Source organism: Balaenoptera musculus, chromosome 7 (assembly GCF_009873245.2).
Source record: "Balaenoptera musculus isolate JJ_BM4_2016_0621 chromosome 7, mBalMus1.pri.v3, whole genome shotgun sequence".
In the NCBI taxonomy this organism is placed as follows: Eukaryota; Metazoa; Chordata; class Mammalia; order Artiodactyla; family Balaenopteridae; genus Balaenoptera; species Balaenoptera musculus.
The window spans coordinates 20,041,464-20,048,662 of NC_045791.1; positions in this window are offsets into that span (position 1 = coordinate 20,041,464).

The following is a 7,199-nucleotide window of genomic DNA, read 5'->3' on the forward strand; positions in this document are numbered from 1 at the left end:
TATTGTGCTCCTGGGAGAAGTGGGAGCTGCCTTTAAACCATGTCAGATTAAGGAGCCATATACAGAGAAAGCAGAGTGAGGACTGTGAAAATCGCTCACTTTTGAGGACTGGTGAATTTAATTTTTGACTGTAGAGAGTCAGAGATGGAGAGGACATGTAATTAGGGTCAACATTGCAGCAAGAATTATTATTTAATCACATTTAATCATGGGGGTGGAAAGAAAACTACAATCCTATGGTCTATTTCAATTCTCTGAATATTCTCTTTAACTTTTGCAGTAGTAAGCCTGGTAAACCTACGTAAGGTTTTTTTTGGACTTTTTTAAGATCTATTCTCTTAGCAACGTTCAAATATACAACACAGTATTAATGACGAGTCATCATGCTGTACATTAAACCTAAAGTTTTGCTCTAGACCCTTGGTTTACCCTGGAGGAGTTGAAGACTGTCCAGAGGAAAGCAGAGCAAGGCTACTGTGCAGTCAGCTCTTGCCCTCCACCCCTGTCCCCTGACAGTCACATGGGAATACTGTCGAAATCGCCCCACCACCACACACGTTACAAAAATATGCACGCATTCCCTACACTATAGTCTCCTGTTTTGATCTTCTAAACTCTGATTTCACCTATAGAAAAACGATGGGAGGAGGAAGCACACACAGCAGGCATTTAAAGGTGTGATTTGGCCCATACTCTCAACCTTCCTAAAGGCAGCTACAGATGTCCCACAGTCCTGGCTGTGGGTTTTCCCAGAGCACTGACCATATTTAGGGGCAGGTAGTACTTCTACCAGTAAGATGAGTTCTTCTTACCTGTGCCAATATTAGCAGCTCCAGCAGCCCCTTGGGGGATGATAGAGGGTATTTAATAATTTTGTGGGCATTTCTGCTACCTTATGTATTAGAAAACTGAGAATATGGCTTACAGGGGTTTTTTTTGGTTTTTTTGGCCGTGCTGGGTCTTCGTTGCTGCGCGCAGGCTTTCTCGAGTTGCGGCGAACGGGGGCTACTCTTTGTTGCGGTGCTCAGGCTTCTCATTGCAGTGGCTTCTCTTGTGGAGCACAGGCTCTAGGTGCACAGGCTTCAGTAGGTGCAGCACATGGGCTCAGTAGTTGTGGCTCGTGGCCTCTAGAGTGCGGGCTCTGTAGTTGTGGCGCACGGGCTTAGTTGCTCTGCGGCATGTGGGATCCTCCCGGCCCAGGGCTCAAACCGGGGAAAGTCCTGGCTTACGGGTTTTTAAGCCTTTGGTCCACAAAGAACATGGACATATTGGGTATGTTTTCGTGAATCTGGAGTACAAAGTGTGTTTGCCAACAGTAATTAAAAAGAATTAGCTTGTCATCTGAGCTGACAACAAAGTAGGGATCTGAACCCTCCCCCAAGCTAAGAAATTGGTTATTTTTTTTTTTTTTATTCCACCAGGGAGGGACCTGTGACCTGTGAATAGTGTGGAAACCTACAGGTCTCAGTAGAGCCCACAGTGCCAGAGCGGCTTGGGAAGAGTCAAGCCAGCACATCCACAGCTACCTCGGGAAGCAGAGAGTTGGGTTCTCCACGTCATCAGCAGCAGAAAAAATGCGAGTGTAAGACCAGCAGAGGCTAGCCACAGGGCCTGTGTGAAGGTGGCCAGATCCCCGCATTCCCAGCCTCCTGCCTGCCCAGCAGGTAATGACATGTGGTACGTATTGTCTTTAAAGGCAACGAGCACAGCTTCTATCTTCTACTAGTGACCAGTGTTGCGCTAGCGTGAAGGTGGCAGGGTTCAAAGCTGGCCCTGTGTTGCTTGGAATTCTCACAGCCTTTATGAGCTGAGCTGATGCTAAAAGAGAACCAGAGACTTAGGTGCACGCATTCAGCCTGTAGAGAAACAGGCAGATACAGCAGCCCTTTTTAATCCACCCCCATGGCCACACGTGCTCGGGCTGCATTTTGCATATGTGTAAGTCGTTTTCCCCTTTAGTGTCTACACTTGGATTCATTTTGGTTTGATTTCACCAGCATAAAAGTATTGGAGGAGTGTAAGGAAAAGACTGTAGGACCTTCTAATCAGAAAACTGAAGATGTTGGTTCTTTGCAGGGGGAAGCATTGAAATAGATAAATCATCAGCTACATTAGCCACCCCCCCCAAAAAAAAATAAACAAAACAAAACACAGCACTGTTTCAGTTCTCTCTTGCTGCTTAACAAATCACCCAAATTTAGTGGTTTAAAGCACCAGTCCTATGGGTCAGGCTCAGCGAGGACAGCTTGACTCTTCTCCACCTGCTGTCAGCTGAGCGAGGCTGGAAGTTCCAAACTGGACTCACATGTCTGGGCTCCATGCCTCAGTTCCCCAGGTGGACGCTCTCTTCTCGACGTATCTCATCCCCCAAGGCATCTCTGTCCACGTAGCTTTCTCCCGCGTCGTGGCCTGGACTTGATAAATAAGTCACCATGCTGTACATTGAATCCCCAGAACTTACTCATCTTACAGCTGGAAGTTTGTACCCTGTGACCTCCTTTCCCCCATTCCTCCCAACCCCACTCCTGGCAACCACCAATCTATTCTCCGTTTCTGTAAATTCAGGGGTTTTTTTCAGATTCTACATCTATACATGTAAGTGAGATCAGACAGTATTTGTCTTTCTCTGACCTACCACACTTAGCATAACGCCCTTAAGGTTCATTCATGTTGTTGCAGACAGCAGGATTTCTTTCTTTTTCTATGACAGAATAATTAAAGGGCTCTTAAAACCTGGTCTTGTAAGCAGACAGGGTACGGGGTCCCTGGAGAAAGACAACCAGCGTGGCTTTCTTGACATAAGAGAAGCCATTTTGGCCTAAGCCATTTTTGATGTAAGCCTGGCCACAATGCTTGCCCTTGAACAGGTCTCAGTGATAACGATCTTAAGGGAACAAAAGAACAAACTGTTATCAGGCAAGAGAAGTAACAATAGCAAAGATAATAAATCAGTAAAGACTCCCAGTTCTATTTCAATGGTAAAGGTAAGCCTGAGCACTTTACTGAGCTGTCTTGCAGAATTTCAACCCCCCTGTCCAGCCCTCAACCACTAGATCAACTGGAACCTAAGAGATGATGCATAAACAAAGGAAAAGCAGTCAAGAAACAATAGTTCAGGGACTTCCCTGGTGGTGCAGTGGATGAGAATCCACCTACCAGTGCAGGGGACACAGGTTCGATCCCTGGTCCAGGAAGATCCCACATCTCACATCCCACGGAGCAACTAAGCCCGTGCACCACAACTACTGAGCCTGCGCTCTACAGCCCGCGAGCCACAGCTACTGAGCCCGCGAGCCACAACTACTGAAGCCCACACGCCTAGAGCCCGTGCTGCGCAACAAGAGAAGCCACAGCAAGGAGAAGCCCGCACACCGCAACGAAGAGTAGCCCCCCCTCGCCACAACTAGAGAAAGCCCGCTCGCGTCTGCTCACAGCAAGAAAGACCCAACGTAGCCGAAAATAAAATTAAATCTTTAAAAAAAAAAGAGAAAAAGAAAGAATAGTTCAGTGATAAAACAGAGTCCTATTTCCTCTTCAAGGGATGTACATAGCACTCCGAAACATATCTTTGAGTTCTGCAGGAGGTAAGGCTCCCACCCAGGTGGAGGATGGAATGATGATGTTGACCTTTCCTGACCTTCATGACTTCAGTCAACTAAAGCGTGGACTCAGTCAGCCTTTGCCCCAGTTCTGTGTGTGCTGAATTCTTCTCTGCACAAGCCCTTTCATGAATATGTATGTACCCTTAGCTTAAAACGTACCCAATTTTGCTGTTTGGGGAGACACTGTTCTGGGAAAGATCCCTGGTGTTCTCTTTACTTGCTGCAATAATAAATCCTTCCTTCTCCCAGTCTTTGGCTTGGTTGTGTCTTTTGGCTGGACACCCACCAAGAGGCAAACCCAGTTTTGGGGTAACAGTCTTGGAGTTCCAGATGTCGTTTTAAAAAGTCATAGGGTTGGGACTTCCCTGGTGGTGCAGTGGTTAAGACTCTGTGCTCCCAACGCAGGGGGCCTGGGTTCGACCCCTTGTCAGAGAACTAGATCCCACGTGCATGCCGCAACTAAGAGTTTGCATGCCACAACTAAGGAGCCAGCGAGCCGCAACTAAGACCTGACACAACCAAATAAAGTCATAGGGTCAACTCACAGCGGAGGAAATAAACCCTACCTCTTGATGAGAGAAGCAACAAAAAGGCATGTAGGATGGAAGATAATGGTTGCAGTCATCTTTGGAAACAATTTACCACAAGCACAAATACCCAATAAAAATCCCCATTGAGGGACTTCCCTGGCCGTCCAGTGGTTAAGGTTTCACGCTTCCACTGCACGGGGCACGGGTTCCATCCATCGTCGGGGAACTAAGATCCCGCAAGCCACACAGTGCAGACAAAAAAAAAAGTTAAAAAAAATCCCCACTGACTTTGCCTCCAAACCAAATCCTGAAGTTTCCCTCAGGATACTGAGGATTCTCTTCATCTTCATTACCACCACCCTGGTCCAAGCTGTCATCATCCTGTGTTGAACTGAAATGGCCTTCCTAACTGGTCTCGCAGCTTCCACTCTTGTTCCCATATCTTCACAGAGCCAGAATGATCTAAAAGATAATCAACTTATGTCATTTCCCATGCCCCAAATCCCTCAGTGACTTCCTATTATTAAAATATCTTGGTTTACAAAACTCAATCTAGCCCTGCCTGCATCTCTGATCTGATGTCACCCCAGGACATTTGTACTTGTTCTTTCCCTCTTTTTTGGAATGCTCTGCTCCTGACCAGCACCTTTATCTTTCATATAAATGTCACTTCAGCAGAAAAGCCTTTATGAGCCACCCAGTCTAATGTAGCCACCCAAACACAATCACTTTATCTCAGTTTTCTGCTTATCATCACTATCAGATCTTTTGTTTGTTTATTTTGTCTCTACCACTAGAATACGAATTCCATGAGATCAAAGATCTCATACCTTGCTTGTGGCTGTATTCCCAAGCACCCATTAGTTGTTCAACAAATATTTGTTGACTGTTTGAGAGAGAGGATCAGGAGAATCCTGGTTATTATTCTGGTCTGGACCTCTCCCCCTAAGCGCTGTCAGGAGATGGGAGGGAACTGGAACAGAAGCATGATTCACATGCCCTGCTCTGGCTATCTTGGCACTTAGCTTCGTTCCTTAATGGCTGGGGCTGGGGCGAGGTAGGGGCTGGTCTTCAGAGATGGGCTGGTTGGTCACAAGAGGAAGTGGAATAAAATGTGCATATGAGTGCCCTGGGAAATCTGGTTAGAGTGCAGATGTTGATTCAGTAGGTCTGGGGCGGGGCTTGAGATTGCAAAAGTCGAAGATGCTGCTGGTACTCTGACCACACTTTAAGTAGCAAAGCACTAAGGCATTCCTATTTTCAGATAAATAACTCAAACCACATGGCTAGAGCTGGGACTTGCATTGATCTCCTGGGAGAAAGAGGTTATTATTAATCTTGGTTATGAGAAAACTCACAAGTAGTTGTGAATCATACATACATCTGTGGCATATCACTAGCTTTATTAACCCCACATGAAAAAAAGGAAAAAGCCTATTCAAATAACTCAAGGACAAAAGCCAACAAAACACTCATATTTGGGCCCCTGCAATGTCACATCAATACAATATATCCTTGAGCTATTCCTCTTCAATTGTTGTCTACATCATCCTGCATTCCACTTTCACCAAGACATCATCATCCTTTGTGGTCATCTGTCAAATTTAGACCTTTTAAATACCCTTCCTATATTTGGGCAAATCCCACATTACAAGTCTTTCTACCCCAAAAGAGCAGCTGGGATGACTCAATTCTCAAGTTCACTTTTGCTCAGAAAAGCTGTGATCCGGACGTGCGATCTGGGGCTCCACCAGGCACACTCACATCCGGGAGAATCTGATCAGGAATAGAACGGGGGAGGAAGCATGCTCTACACAGAATTCCTCGTTGTATCCGTAGTTGGATTGTTTCTGTGTGCAATCCCAGGAGATTTCAAAACTGCTCAGTCTCATCTTCCTGAGGGTCTGTGAGCAGGTAAACTTGAATTATTTACTTTTCTGTTTAAACTGGCTGGAGTGGATTCTGCTGTTTGCACTATTATCTTCTACCTGTCAGGACTCCATCTGGGATTTTACCTGGTTACTCAAGTCTACTGAGATAAAAACAACATCTGATGCTTCTTGAACACTTACATGTAGACACTATACTGTTTATAGTGCTTAAAGTTATAAAAACCCAACTCAAAGGGGTTCAAGTAACCAAGGGAATTTATTGGCTCACTGTAATTGAAAAGATGAGGGATAGATGCTTCGGGTATGGCTGGATGCAGGGACTCTCAATATCATTAGGATAAACTGTCTTCATCTGCAGTCTCTTCTATCCTGCAGTATAACATAGTGTATACTGTACTATGTGACTTACTTGGTTTTGATCCTATACTGTCAAGTGAAGTGTTGTTGGTTATCTTCCCATGTAAACATTTTATTCCAATTCCTGAAGCTGTGCTATCCAAAATGGTAGCTACAAGCCACATGTAGCTAGTAAATTTATTATTAAATTTATTAATCAATATTAAATAAAATAGCAATTCAGTTCCTTGGTTGCACTAGCCACATTTCAGATGTTCAATAGCCACATGACTTTTCACTGTCCAAAATCTTTATCACTTCCCGGGTCTTGCATGCTCTGACCCTTGCCTACCTACGTCTCCAGGCTTACTTGGCACTTACCTTCTCCCTTCCTAGGTTCTAGTCACACTGGACTTCCCTAAGTTCCTCGAACATGCCATGCCCTCTTGTCTCTGGGTTCTGTAAAGTGGTGATCTTCTGCCAGACACTGGGATTCTCCCCATCTGTGGCAGAGGTTGGTTAGTGTTTCAGCAAACTGTGGTAGGAGGTGGATGTCTCTCTTCCTTGGCACGTTGTCAGACTAGGTTTTCCAGCCCCTGCACCTAGATGTGCCATGTGTCTGAGTTTTGACCAGTGAAATTTAAGTAGAAATGATGCATGCCCCTCTGTGCTTGGCCCCTAACTAGACCTTCTAAGAGATTCTCCCTGCTCTTGCTAATCAGAGTGGGGGGCTAGAAACCAGGCAGGGATCAGTATCACCAGACAGCTTGATACAAATGCAGAATCTCATATCCACCCCCAGACCAACTTGAATCAGAATCAGATACAAATGCAGAATC